The 15,570-nt window shown below is 41.0% G+C and overlaps 1 protein-coding gene across 13 annotated transcripts in view; it reads right to left on the bottom strand.

Annotated features, from left to right (window-relative positions):
- The window catches only part of HDAC4 (histone deacetylase 4), a 423,758-nt gene that overhangs the window by 401,014 nt on the left and 7,174 nt on the right, over positions 1 to 15,570 (bottom strand). For 11 of the 13 annotated variants that reach the window (XM_090044962.1, XM_090044959.1, XM_090044963.1 and 8 more), the window contains exon 2: positions 12,507 to 12,598. The exons of the other annotated variants lie outside the window; for them this stretch is intronic. The gene's annotated coding sequence lies outside the window, so the exon portion shown is untranslated. The remainder of the gene's footprint in view (positions 1 to 12,506; positions 12,599 to 15,570) is intronic. 13 annotated transcript variants of the gene reach the window in all.

Genomic DNA, 15,570 nt, shown 5'->3' with positions numbered 1-15,570 from the left:
AACAAACTAAAACCAGGCAAGATTCTTTACATTCATGCAAGCTTTCCCTTCAGCTCTGCTAATCCTTCCCAAGCATTCTAGTACCAGTGCCTTACCCTCCACCCAAAATCCTCCCCCTCCATTCCAGACAGCAAGAATCCTGAACACATGGGCCTGCTGGGCAAGGGTCTGGGCCTTGCTCGTTTTTAATTTGGGAAGCAGGCAGCATTAACTAAATTGATCTGAGTGCACTCGAAGACGCATTAACTGGTGAGGGAGGAGGGGGAAAGAAAGGGGCATCAAAGTTTAGTCAGCGCATCCAAGCCCAAAGAGAGAAAAAAAGTCTACACAATGAGCAGGAAAGGACATTATTTCGCAGAGATCTAACTGGCCAGGACCACACCCTGCACATAGTTCTGGGGCAGAAGTCAGATATTCGCTACTGGGACACATATCATGTGTTGCTGCCAAAAAAGAGATGACACCACCCCTGTTGCTCCTACACCATGCACTACACCACTATTGCTGCTCTGCCCTCCACCTTGCCAGAGCCAAAACCGCTCCACAGAAAATGCGAAGTGAAGCAAGGCAGTAGATGGGCAAAGGGAAGTTAAGACACTCCCTACCTCCACCTCTATTCCAGTACCTCCACCTCAAAAGACACTGTTTGGGGGCTTGTGCCCTGCTCACCCATCCATTGTTCCATTACTCTTGAGAACAGCCTCATATTTTGGTTTGCGGAAAAAGGCTTAGATCCTACATTAGTAAATACTGAATAAGCAAGTCAAACCTCGATTAAATGATTTGAGTATTTAGAGCAAGTTAGTAAAAATTTCAGGAAACTATTTTCATTGGAGGCATAAGCATTTGCTGTTTTCTGTCTTAGACTTCTTCTACCAAACAACTTGCCAAAAGACTCTATTCCTATGCATACTCTGACTGATGGAGCTGTCAGAGTACGGACAACAGTGGACAAAATGTTAACTGAATCTTCTAGCAGATCTGGACACCAGTGGCTACAGCATAAGCAACAACCTTGCCCCTAAATATAACTTCCAGAGGCCCTCCCACCCCCCTGGGCACAGCATGGCAGTGGGGGGGCAGCAGGGATCACCCACCCCCCTCTCCCCTCCGCTTGGCACGTACATGGCAACTGCCCCATGGTGCAGGTGCAATGCAGCTCGGCAGGGCACTGTGTGCTGCCTGGGAGCTGGGGCGGCTTTTACTTGGTCTACCTATTCGATTCAGATTTGGAGATTTGGTCCCCGAATTGAGCCGAATCTCCTCCAAAAAAAATATCGAATCACCTACCAAAGCTTTGCAAAGTCGTACTGAAAACCTGTTTCTGTACCACCATATACTATATGTAGTTGGGATGAAGTCAGACAAACTTTTTAAACGCAAGACAGTCAAGCTTGCATTTGAAAGTTTGTCTAACTTTATCCCAACTATACAGTCAGTCCAATACAAGATATCACCCTAAGAAATCCTTCTCTCGCATATATATGAATTTTTATTTTCTACCCTCTGAGGATTCAGTGCAAATTCAGTGTCACTGCATGTGGGTGGAAGTTAAAGATTAAAGGAGCACAGAGCTTCTTAGTAGAGAACCTATAGCATTCCTTCCTCCCAAAATTTGAATCAACAAACATCTGGATTTCTATTTTATACTTTCATCCTCTCCACCATCATCTTGCTGTTGCTTAGCTCATCTTCTGCATCTTGATTTTGCTACTGCAACACAGTGGACACATCTACATGCATACTTTACTACAGAGTTGACTTATTAGCTCCGCAGTGAAGTGTCACCATCTGCATGTGCATCCCTATTAAGGTACAGTAAATTAAACCCCACTGTGGGATAGTACTGCTCAGGACAAGTACTATTGTACGGTGGAGTTAATTAGTGCACTGAAACATACGTAGACAGTGACCAGAGCTACCCAGGATGCCTGCTGGCTAGCCCTGCCCTGTAGCACCCTCATGCCCCAGCCAGTCCCTCCACAGCACAGAGCCAGGGTGGAGCAGCTCCAAGCTGGCAGGCTGACCCTCATTCCCCTGGGACCCTCTGCCAGCTGGAGTTGCACCACCCCACTTCAATGTGCTGCAGTCCTGGACACCGTGCCTGGGAGCAATAAACTCTGGCATGAACTCCACCAAGTTTAACTCTTCAGAGCAAGATGCAACTGGGCCCCAATCCTGACTAAAATTCAAAACTTTACCCTAGTTAAAACATTTCTATTTGTTTCAGGTGTTTACTTTTTTCTGCAACAGCTTCTAAAACTGCTCGACTTCAATAGGCAATTACAGTTTTATGACAAGCTAGGGCTTCCTTCTATAAAAATGGATTTTACAATAGGGCATCCCCTTAGCTAAAAATAAACAAACAGCACACAAACATAGATTTTTAATCCAGTTGATTTAAAAACTGATATTCAGCAGCATCTGTTATATGATCTTACAGGAGGTAGCAATGAACAAAATTACAGTTTCCTTTCCTGGCCAAAACAGCCAAATGTAATGCAATATGCAACTATCCTTAATACATGCATCTTTTCCTCTCTTGACATCAAAGCATGAAAATGCATCTGATGCACTTCAATGTCAACATCAAAATGGAAGAGTAGTAGAAAGCAAAGAAGTCACATGGATGGAGTTAAAGTACCTAAAATGGATATTAAAAAGGTAGTTAACAGTGATTAAGCCTAAAATTATAAACAGTGGCTAGACTATAGTTTTCTACAATATGCAATGCTATTTTTACTTTTTATATAAACCTTCTTTTCCAATCAGTTTTTCATGACTGGAGTATCATTTTTACTAAATCAAGAGTTTACTTAACCTGGACTTCTGTTTTCCATCTGTTTGTAAAACAAATACAGCACAACATAGTGCAAGATTCCCACAGCACATTACTAACTCAAGTGTGACATGGACTTCATTTCACTATTACATTTCTACTGGGAGAAAACTGTCACTCTCCAGTAGCAACTATAAGAGTACATGGATACAAGCCCCTTCTGGGAGAAAGATCTTCCAAGTTTCTCTCACAAGAATGAACCGTTGTACACTGCCCTCCCAGTCTGGCCTAAGAACAGAGCAATGCTCCTCACCTCTTCCCCAGACCAGACTGCATGATCTGAGGAAAAGGCTGGGAACTTTGGCCTGCTGATCCCTTCCCAGGGGTTGCAGGCACCAGCTTTAAACATGCCGAGGTGGTAGGGAGCTCCCTGCCATCATACTGCACGTTAAGAACCCCACACCTGTAGCCTTGATATTTTACCTGGTTGCAGAGGAGCAGCAAACTCTTCCAGCTGGGTCCTCAAACCCACAGTCCCTGGTCTGGGAGGTGAGCAGCAGTGCTTTGCCCCACTACTCCCTCCCAGCCCTGGGGGGATTGAATTTCTCACAGAAGTTTCCACCAGTAGAATTGAGTGCCTGTTCAAGGCCCTGCATTACATGTATTCTTTTCAATTGCAGGCCTGCTTGCAAAAGCTTCTACTTGCAACACATAGCGTACAGTAAGAATCTAAGACAACTAATTGGTAGAAAACATGCAACCCTTAGAAACTGAACCAAGAGCACTTTTTCCATCTGCATGTCAGTTTACTGAAAACATCTCTAGTGTACACATTCTAGTTTTCTTTGGATATTTTGCTCCTTTGACTATCTCACACTAATGATTTCAGGTGATAAAGAGACAGAAGGAAGAGCATGGATCTTACATTTCACAGCTATTAACTACTACAGTTAACATTACACAGAGCTACAAGACAGGAAACCCTTTGCTTTTATGACCCAATATCTACATTCTATTGAAATGGGGGGAAGGGACAACACACTCTAAGTTCCACCCTCCACCTCCATCCAAGGTAATCTGGATACATTTTGCTGTCACCATGAACACAGTATAATTAAAGCATAAGGCAATGATGGAGAACATGGCAGAGAAATCAAGATTAACATCCCCAATTATACTAGTAGAGTTTTTTCTGCAATTCAACGAAAATGTGTAGCTAGGAATGCTACACTACAAAAGACTAGCCACTCCTTGGGACTGCATTTTAGTATTCACTGAAAATGAAGTTTCTTTTTCTGCAATACCCTTATGCAGTCACCACAACACAAATATGCTTCTTTGTTATCACTTGACCCAGCTGCATGCAATGCAAGCTCAGGCTAGAGAGATGTAGCTTCTAAAGAAAATTAAGATTCTGACACAAAATGGAAATCAGATTAAAAGTGAAGAGGGGCAGAGGTAATGTCCTTGGTATATGTGTGCATGAAAGCTAGTAAATAAAAAGGGCATCACTTGCCTCCCAACCTGCATAAAGTCAAAATGTATACAAACAGTCATTTTTAGTGGTTTGAAAATTACATCTTTTTCCAGCAAGTTATACAACTGCATGGAATTAAATCTATCTTGGTCAAAGTGTCATATTTACTTCTCACTAAAAGGAAACACTAAGTAAATAGATCTATTCACTAAAAAGATTTGCTTCCATTACAGTACAGTCAAGAATTGATGAAATTCTGTGAAATTTTTATTTCTTATTTACTAGTACTATGCATCTACAACCAGTTAAAACAAATGTATGCAATCTACGAGCTCCCCTTTACTCCTCCCTATCTCAGTACTGGTTACCGTACCAACACATACAAACAGTACTTCACTTTACAAGGTACAATTTTCACCCAAATAATGATTATGATAATGCTCCCCTTAATACTGAACTTCCCCATTCAGGTAAAATCATAATCCTGAGTTTTGTACCCAGCATAATAGAAGAAATGGAAGTTATTAATACTGCATCTATTTAGTCACCCAAGTACTGCAGTTCTCATAACAGTAACAATGCTTCATTTTTAATTTGGCAATACCCTAAGCATTTACTTTGCATAAAACTAGTGCATCATTAGACAGCCATATTTTTAAACAGATGAATAGCAGCAGCAGACAATGGGGCCTTGCAGGGTCACTTTCCTACTGAAGAAAATCAGCTTTGTGGAATCTGACCATTTTTGTACTGTAACTTTATTTTCCACTGTGGACACCAGTCTCCAAACAGAGTTGGTCTGACAAAATACAGACAAGCTCATCTTTTAGAAGTCTCCGCACAAACAACAGCACCTGCTTCCCTGGAAGCAATTACACTGAGAACTGACTCAAGAGAGAGTGATTAAGGCAAAAAGCTTTCCCCAAACAACTTGAACCACAACAAAACAAGATAGCATTTTTTCAAAACTCTCTCTGCTGCCCAGAATAAGGACCTGTAGGACTATGCAGCAGCACCATCTGGTGATTCCAGCCATGGCAAGTGATTGGGGGGGGGGAATTTAAATCAATGCTGATCTTTAGGCAGTTAAAGACCTTAACATAGTCAAGTCCACAACATCCTGCAGCAGGGGGCCATGTTAGTGGATCTTAGCGCCAAGTGCTTCCAATCAGACCCAGGCCACCACCAGAGCGAGAGCCACAGAGCCACTGCTACCCCTTCCCAACACCACCCCCCCCACCACCAGCAATGCCACCACACCATGAAAGCCCCACAAATCCAGTCCATGGGCCATAGGTTGCCACCCCCTTCCCTAAAGTTCTCTTGCCTTATCTCCTTTGTACAGCAGAAGGGGACTGCATTGCTCTTATGATATTTCACAAGAAAAATAATTCTAAAGAAGTCTAACCAGAACTAAATCCGCTACATAATCATTTGAAAATTGCATAAGAAATGAAGCAGAATCATCACTGAGCCTTCAATGTCAGCAGCACCTTCCTCTTTCTTGAGAGTTATTCAGTTATAAGAGCAGTGTGATAGTACATAGGCCATACTCTTGTTTCAAAGCAATAGAGAAATATCTAGATACATTACTTAATGACTCTAGAGATAAAGACTCTAAAGTCCCCAACAAGTAATACCAAGGGGTACTATTAATATGGCACAAGCAATGTTAAAAGATGTTTCCACAGCGATCAAGTAACTCTTACTGTTAAATTAAGACACTGGGCTTCTCCTTAGATTTTAGGAAAGGGTGATATTAAGACAAATTCCATGAGTACCAGAAGTAAACTATTTATACAAATGTAATCCTACTTTAAACACATTGTAAATGTGTGAGTTGATATTAAAATAAAGTGCATTTTTCAGACAAAGCAACATCTAGTGATATAAAACAAGGGGTCTCCCACCTTCAGACAGCTGTGTGGAGAGGTCATTTAAAACAGAAAACAAACGGAAATAGCAGAGGTCCAAGATTAGAATCTATTTACATTTTACTCAAACAGAACCTTTGAAACAAGTGGTTGGGCAAGTTAAACAGAGGGTCAAGCTCTAGAACTAAATTTTGGATACAATCAGATCCACCCTGCATAATTAATATGGAAGCTAGCCTTATGACTGAAAGCACCTATCAGCATTTTTCAATGACTTTACCCAATGCCCCTGTAGAGTCCCTGTTCCCAAACCTGAAGTCACATGCCCCATAGACATTCATACATAGAAATAAGGTCACAAGATAACTGAAGTCGGGCGAGAAGCCCCAATGTGACCTTACTGCCCTCCAAAAAATTGGCAGCCACTGACAAGCTAAGCAAAAGTCACCAAAGCAGTCCATTTCCCAGTAGACATGTAAGGCACATCATTAATACCACTTGCTTGACTGACTTAGATGAAGGGCCAAAATGCTAGTTGCCCTTTCCTCTACGGGGGAATTGTCCACAGGTAAGAGCAAAAAACCTTGACAGGGGAACGTGATGAAGTTTATGGCACAGCAAGCTTGGCTTTGTTTGTTTTGTCAACAACTAGCTTACTTCAGTCAAGAACTGTGTCTGGTGCCCTTCACAAAGCAAGAAAATGCATGCAAAAAACTTTGAAGACCAACAAAAAACCCCAAAACAAAACAAAAAACTAGTTTTATAGTGGAAAAAAAAAAAACCCACATCTCAAAGTTTAGTGCCTTTCACATTACCAAAACTGTCACCTGCTGAAGAGAGATTTAAGGCGATCGGGTTTGCTCAGATATGAGCTTTACTCAAAAGTGAAGATTCAGAAGGCAGACAAGGTTCTTTGGGTAAAATCTGATATCATATTAGATCATCTCAAATAGTTGGAAACATTCTTTTTTGCAAGCTTTCAGGTACAAATACCCTTTGTCAGGCTGAGGAAGCATCTGCAGTTGGCATGTGCTCTTCCTAGAGGGAATGGCAAAGGGTATTTATACCTGAAAGTTTACAAAGAAGAGTTTTTCCAATTATCTGCGGTGGTCTAATAAAAGACAATCAGATTTACCAAAAGAACCTTGTCTGCTTATGCCCTTAGACCAAGATGGCTATAAACTATATCCCTGTAAGATTCAGAACGTGTTCCTGGGAGGAAAAAATGTTTTTTCCACATTTCTCCACAGCTTCAGTTAACAGGACAGAAAGCCTTTTTTTTTTTTTTTTTCTTTTAAATGAATTAAACATTGCCGATCAGAGAATGGATAACAAACAGGAGGGATAAGCTCTAAAAAGGAGGCTTGCTGTGATGGACCATTTCATGGATAAAAAAAAGACAATAAAGAGCATTACTGAAAGACTCCGAAAAGGAACCTCACACAAAGAACTGAAAGAAGCAAATAGGTGCAAGACTCTTTACTTGGGAGAATTAAGTGGCTTTATTATCTGTTTCCATTACTACCACTTTGAAATTACTAGATGTTGATTTGCATCTGAGAACTGACTGCTGGAAAACACAATTCAAAGTGGCATGGTTTGCGAACTCACTTCTCAGTCAGTAACACACTGGTACCATTTCCTAGATTTGCTGGAATTCCACACCTACATACTTGTTAGCTAGTTACAGCATAAGCTCAGAAAATTACAGTTATCTGCATTTAGAGACTGTTTGATAATCTTGGCTTTCTATGCCCGTATTAAGAACAAAACTCGGAGCTATACATCAGGTCCCTGGAATTTAAATATACTATTAACACTGTAAATAAAAGGAAACAAATTCCTTAAGGAAAACCTTTAAGCATGCCAGATCCGTTCCCAGTAGTAACTGCTCTGCTTTGACAAGAGATAAATATTTACAGTCTAGAACAGAGAACACCTTGTGTTGCAATACTAGGAATGCAAGCCTCATCAGTCCTTAATATACTTAAAAGAGCTGGGATTTTTAAGGGTTTGAGTATCTGGAAGTGCATACATTAGACATTTTCCATTTATAGCACTAAAAAGAATAATTGAAGGTAATTATGTAGGGAATTTGTCAAACGTACTGATAATTTGGAACAGATTTTCATGAAAGAAGACCTCATCATTCACAGGATATAGACAATCACTTATGACAAATACATATTCATGGCAATGATTTTGAGTTTCGTTTATGCCCTCACTCATCCCTATTTAAAGCAGCCCCTCAGTTTTAAAATCATAACACTCTGAAGTGCAAGCAAATCTAATACCCCACTTCAAAATTCATCTGATGGTGGTTTCTTCCTTCCTCAAACTTAAATCTGTTGGTTTTGGGCCAGTTACTCACTTGGAATCCTTTTAGTTGCAGGGCAAACAGCGTGTTAGTCCAACCAGAACAAAAAGATGTCGAGAGCATCCTTCATGACAATGCTAGGAGTGGTCCAAGAACTGAAAGCATAGTATAACTGGCCTACCACCCGACAGGAAAATTCCTTACTCACACATCAGATCATCTTGTGTGAGCATGTATTACTAGGCACGTCACACACAATTAGTAGGGACCTACCTAAATCACAGTGGAAGAGCCCTGCACAGTGGCTCTTTTAAATCTTGTTCTTCCTGCCACGCACGCCCTTCCCCACCACTGACCGGCTGAGAGGCCCTGGCAAAAAACGTGGCATATTTAAAGCTACGGTTTTTGCCTTCCACCTGATGAGGAGCAAGCAGCAGGGCTGCCAGGGTCCCTTAGCCAATCAGCAGTGAGGGGAGGAAGGACGTACAGCAGAGAACAAGATTAAAGGAGCCACTAAGCAGTGCACTTCCGCCACAATTTAGGTAGGTCCCTAACTATTAGTATGTGTCTTCACATACAAGTACAAAGCATACATGGACCTGGATTTCAAATGTTATCGACTACTAAGGAGACAGTACGGTCTAGTAGTTATAGCATGAGATTGGGTACTGAAATCTCTGGACTCTACACCAAACTGTACTCAGCTCAGCTTCCTGTGTTCTTGTTCATTTAGCAATATGCCTGCCTATGACTCATGGTATGTTTATAAAAAGCCATCACATATGAAGATTTTTGTTTTTTCACTCCCCCCGCTAAAAATTTCTTTACATCTTTCAGTGTCCTACTCAGCACAATTAAGCTAGTCATTATTACAACTGATTCAACTATGGTTACTCTTTGAACTGAGCACTCTGGTTTGCCTACTGTATCAGGAAAATTCATTTTTATTCTCCCGGGGGGGTTTTGGTGCATTTTGTCTTGCATTTAGTTCTACCTTTATAAGACACAATTAATGTGCCAGTCAGATTCAGATTTGAAAAAGTTAATACTCTGAGATTTTTAAGTAAGATTTCTAAAGACCAACAATGGTCATTTAGTCTTAAATACAGAGGTCATGAAAAGAAGCCCTATTTAGTCCTCCAGTACCACTGTCTGCTGTTGAATCAAGCCAGTAGAAAGATTCCTAATGGAACTAGAAAATATCTATACCCAAGCCACTCATATCTGTAGCAAATATTAAATTATGCTTTGTTTTGTATGCATGTGGGCTTGTTTTAATGATTGTTTTTGTGGGAAAACACACCTCACTATGCTTAAGAAGTGCTACTGAACATATAGATAGCAAATTCACCAGGCTATCACGATTGCCTTTCATATGTTTAAGTTTATAACTTCAGTCACAAGGTAATAAAGTATTGGCCATTATGGTAAACATGAACTGCAAGATAACTTTGCATAGTAACTAAAGAACAAAGAAATGTTCCCTAACATTAGCAGCTGTTTCTAATATTAATATTGTACACAAAAAACTCAATTCTATTTGCAGAAAGTGATAGTGTGCATACATGTTTAAGAAAGCTGTCAAATACGAGGCCATCTGCCTTTCAAGATATATTGCTACTGATACCAATGCTATTCATTGTCCTGTATCAATGCTGTTGCTAGCAATGTTCAAGAGGCAAGACTTTTTTGTAATATCTTTTATTGGATATAGGGGGCAAGCTGGGCTACAACACTTTAACCTACAGTATGGTTGATAGCGTTATATTCTCTGTCCTGTATCCATGCAGCAATACAAAGTTTTTCTTCAACTTTTCCTCCAAGGACCCAGAAATATCTAGCTTTTACTCTCGGGAATGGCAAGCTTGATCATTTTTTAATCACTGTACAGGCTAACACAGTCTTTTACTTCCACAAGTTTGAAGACAACAATTCTTAGCTTTTTCCTAGGTTCAGAAAAAAAGAGATCCTCTTCTCAAACACTAAGAAAGGAGTTCTCAATCCCCCGGCCATGGCAGGTCAGTTGCCGGTCTGCAGTACAGTCAGCTACCAGACCAGAAGTAGCCACAGACCAGCAAGCCATGGCTTCTGGAGGGCTTACGGCAGCACAGGGTCTGGCCCACCCCCTCGCCCAGGGTGGAGGGTTATCCTTACCCATCTGCTGACTGGAAATCAGTCACAGTCGGCTGTGACTGCTGGGCCATGGCATAAAAACTTTGGGAACCCCTGCACTAAGAGATTCTAAGCAGTGAAGTTTTAACTCCATGACATAATTCTTCACTCTAAAGATATTGGGAGCAAACTGAAGTAAAAATTGTACCTAAAGTGGAAAGGAATTAAATTCTGTAACATTAAGAAAAAAGTGCACTGGCAAACAGGTAGCCAGCTTCCTTCAAAAAGGACTTGCGTAGCATGCTGTAGAGCAGTGGTCTCCAAAGTGGGGTGCAGGAAGAAAATATTAGAACTTCTATTTAGATATATATTGATATAAATATACATATATTGGGGGTGCGTGCTCAAAAATTTTTTTACTGATAGGGGTGCGCAATCAAAAGAGTTTGGAGACCACTGCTGTAGAGCACCTCATACAAGTAGCAATAAAAGCAAAAGGAAAGGTAGGTGGCTGAGCTCCTGCCCTCCTTCAAACCTCAACATCGGGAAGTTCATGCCACTCCAATGGCCAGCACTATTAATTTAGCTTCTCTCCCTCCTTCTGAACATACAAGCTAGGTGGCACATACAGTTTCTGACAAGTGTCTGTATTGGTTCAGAACTGCTCTACCACCATTACGCAGTGAGCTGATCACTTCCGGTGGTACATAAAGGTTGGAAAAAGCTTTTGCTTTCAAGATTTTTTGTTGGATGGGGAAGGAGGAAGAGGAGGAACAGAGAAGATAGATTCCTAGCATAAGGAATCCATTCCAAGAGACTCACAGCAAACAAATAAGAGAAACAAGAGGAAGATACACTAAGGAAACCAAGCTGACTCCATGTCGGTTTTCAGTCTGCTAGATTTGAAAAGCAATCTTAGCTTGGGTTTCTCTTGGAGAGACTGAATAAATGCCAGAGAAAGGTAGCGTTAAGGGCATGGGACTACCTGAGAATTCCAAACACAATCTTTCCCTTCCTCCACTTACCAAACCCCTTGATCATCAAAACACTAAGATACAAAGTCTAATTCTTTGGGCACAATCAGTAACATATTTCTGCACCCAGACCAATACTTGGTTGAAGCTGGCTGGCCAGTGTCAACAGCAACAAAATCAAGTTTTCAGGAGTTCAGTCAGTTTTACTGCTGCAGGCCACAGGTTTGTAGAAGCAGTGAAACTGTAGTTTACAAGAACCAATCTGTCCTATTGCTATTTGGGAAACTTAAGAGGCAAAACAAAAAACTCAAGCCATTTAAGTTTGAAGCAGTGAAGGACTGTACTCTCTGCACTAAAGCCAGGGTACTCAGCAGAAACACTGAAGTTAACAAGAAACCAGCTGGTTTTACTATTCATCAGATCACTGACACAATACAGTTTACTTCATTCTTAAAAATGACATGCTTTATTGGAGGGGGGTGTGGAAGAGAGAAAAAGGGGGACAAAATAGGAATGAATTACATGCTGCTCCTTACTTTATCCTGTCTATGCCCAAGATACCATCCTACATACCGTCCCAAGAAGACCACTATGAAACACAGGCTCCCTATCTTTGGATCATATTGGTGGGGTTATATCTGACTACATATCCTCCCCATTTTCCAATATCCTAAAGGGTCCTGATGAGGTATTCTCAGCTAAGTGCTCAGCCATTATCTCACCTGAGTGCAAGATTTGCTTTGGGCCCTCTTTCCTGCGAGTCACCTGCTTGGAGGATCCTGGTACATCTTCCAAGCCCTACCTTCTGTACCAGTTAAGCCCTTAAACACAGAGAAGCCATGCCTAATAATTAAAGTAAATTCTTTTCACTCTCTTGAATGGATAGCTCTTAATTAGTTAAATAAAGAGAAGTATTTAGGCATTTATACATATTTTTAAAAAAATCCACCATGCAGGAAAGTTAAAGTCTTACCTCTGAATACTCTTTTTGTGACCTTCCATATTGGAGAATCTGAACTCTGGTGTGTTCCTGGGAATTAGATAACCTTTAAGTCGTGACAAAAGCTGAAAACAAGAAAGGAAGTTCAAAGTGAAGGATCATACTCAATTTTTCATTCATACCAGTGCATCTAATCCTTTCCCTTCCAAATGATCAAACATTCCCTAGAAGCAGAAAACCAGTCTTTATTTTGAGGTTCCAGGCTTCAGCTACACCCTCCCTCCTTCCCCACTATACATACAAGCCTCCATCAAAACTTAAAGTTCTCTTAGTTCTTGAATCCACTTTTAAAAACAAAAGTTGTTTCAGCAAAATGTTTATAAATCAAGGCAAATATGCTCCCTAATTAAAAACTCACTTTTGACTCGGCTATGCTATACAAATTTGGACAAAAACAAAATGGGCAGTTACACATTTTAGAGGGAATGAAGACTCCATCTTGCGCCCTTTGAGATGAATCTTGTAATGTGCATCTACACATTACTGTAGCATGCTGTATGGCTATCACACAGGTCTACATGGGATTGCCAGCTATATCACCATAGTGGTGCACTCTCCTGGTATAGTGCGCCACTATAGCAACATAGTGGCAAAATCCAAACATGCACTGTGCACATGGTGCAGTAACCATCCATACTGCCTCATGCTTTAGTACTTCCAAAAGGACGTACTAAAAGCACAGCACTGTAGCAATGTCACCATATGGTGACATGTAGACACACCCACAGTGTAGATCAATTACCAACACAGAGCCAGATAACTCTGCAGTTCCTAATGGGAAAAAAGTTTATTTCCCTACAACCATAATTCAGGCCATCATACAACACAACTAATTTACTGTATTAGACCTAAACATCAATACAACAAAAGCATCCAAATTGCATAAAAATAAATGTTTTAGAAAAACAATGCTAAAAGCAGAAAATCTTAACATGAACATTTTTATACAGCAGACCCCTAAAGTGCTTCTGTACACAGTATTGCATTTTATATATCTGCTAACTTATGACACTATAACTACATTAACCAAGAGTAGAATTTTGTATAAATTATGAGATTAAACCTATAGTAAAGTGGGGTTAAAAAAATAATTCAAGAGGAATTTATGATCAGCAGGGACACTTGAAGAACATTAGGGAAAAGGTCTGCCTGACTAGCATTCCAGTCTTTTCTTTCAGTATTAAGGCTCGTGTTTTAGAGAGCTCTCAATAATATACTACATTCGGTACATGAGCTTGTATGTATTCAAGCTCGCAATACTGAAAGCTATTAGTTGGAAAGTAATTACAATGTTAAAAATTCAACACGGACTTCAGTGCAGGATAAGAAAGGATGGAGACCTATACTAGTTAGGAAAATTAACAGATATAGTGTAATCTGACTCACTGAACTAGTGACAGGCCTACTACAAATTAATATTTCTCAAAATTCAGTTAGTGCAAATTCAGTCAAGAACCCAAAGTTAATTTTGTCCATCTGACAAGTCTAATTTAGTTTAAAATATAATAAATAAGTGTATACTAGTAAGTGTTCCAGCACCAAGTTTCGATTACATTTACAAAAAGGTTAACAGGACCTCAGTACAGTAATGCTAAATCTTTGCTAAGGGAGGACAAAACTATTTTTGTACTTATCCAGTTTTTATTGTAAGTGTGAAAGGGAGGTTTAATCAGAAGCTAGTGTTTTCATCAAAATGAAAATGCCTTCTTAAGAAGCCAACACCATACGGGGTTGCTATCATTGTTTCCTGTATAGAAACCCAACTTACTGAAGTTGTACTCCTTGAAAGAATTTGTAAAAAAAGATATTCTGTTTAACTCTCCCATTTCAACGTAAAGGTTTACTATAAAATTATATCCCTTCTCGACAGACAAATACATGCATGGAAGATCTGTAGGAGGTCAAGCTTGAGAGAAAATAAGAAGTTCAACACACTGTCAAACCCACTCTTGACAGCCACATTGCACCCGAGGTGCTCTCTTGGATATGCGAGTTCAGCAACTCCTGTTAGCCATATGAAGGAAAAGGAAAAGGAGATTCACTGAAGGTCTCACTATATATAGTCTTCTAGAAGATAAATTCCTTTAAAGCAAACCTATTCACTGTCATCTTGTCTAGATTTGCTCCTGGGTTACCAATATGGCAAACTCCTTGCCCTCTCCCATACATGTTGCCTTCAACTTGGATCTCTTAAGTATTACTAGCAAAAAAATGAAAGTTTTCAAATATTCACCTTTACATCTTCAGCTGATTCGAGTTACTTTTGGCTCCATGGCTAACAAACTTAGAAATGAAATCATCTTTGGTTGCCATGGGTAATCAAAATTTGACCAGACTAAGGAGAGGTTCCTTATTAGCCACTATGGCAGCTGATGACCCAAACTTATTAAAGTCCTTATTCTTGGAACAAAGGCATAATTACTAGGGCTGTGCGAAACAGCCGTTTCGTTTCTGTTTCGGATTTGGCCATTTTGGAGGGATGGCGATTCATTTTGCTGCTCTGCCTGGCCGCAGACTAATCACGGCACTAAAAAAAAATAAAGAAAGCCCCACGTGGGGCAGAGCAGCCATGGGGGCTTCTCCCATGGCTCTCCCAGCCTGGGCAGAGGCAGGCACAGCCAGAGAAGCAGCAGAAGAAATCCCCATGGCTGCCCTGCCTGGCCATATCCCCTACCCTGGCCCTGGCCTCCTGGCCCTTTTAAAGAAGCACCGCACTCACTGGTTGCAGCAACAGTGATCAGGGCCTGAGGGTTTGTGGCAGAATCCCCTGTGCATCATGGGACCGTGGGGAGTGCCCCCTGCCCACCACTTGGCACCCGCGTGACAGCTGCCACATTGCATGGGTGCAGCATGGTGCAGTAGGGTGCCATGCACCATCTAAGGAGCTGGAGCCCAGCACCACACGGCCCCAGCTCCCGGGCAGCACCCTGCTAAGCCACACTGCACACATGCCATAGGGTGCCAGGCGTGGGAAAATCTGTCACGAGCCCTCAGAGGTCCTGATCACCACTGCTGCATCTGGTGAGTGCAGGGCTTT

Source organism: Crocodylus siamensis, chromosome 4, assembly GCF_052110815.1.
Source record: "Crocodylus siamensis isolate JL-2025a chromosome 4, ASM5211081v1, whole genome shotgun sequence".
NCBI classification, from domain to species: Eukaryota; Metazoa; Chordata; order Crocodylia; family Crocodylidae; genus Crocodylus; species Crocodylus siamensis.
This window is presented reverse-complemented; position numbering and strand designations above follow the sequence as displayed.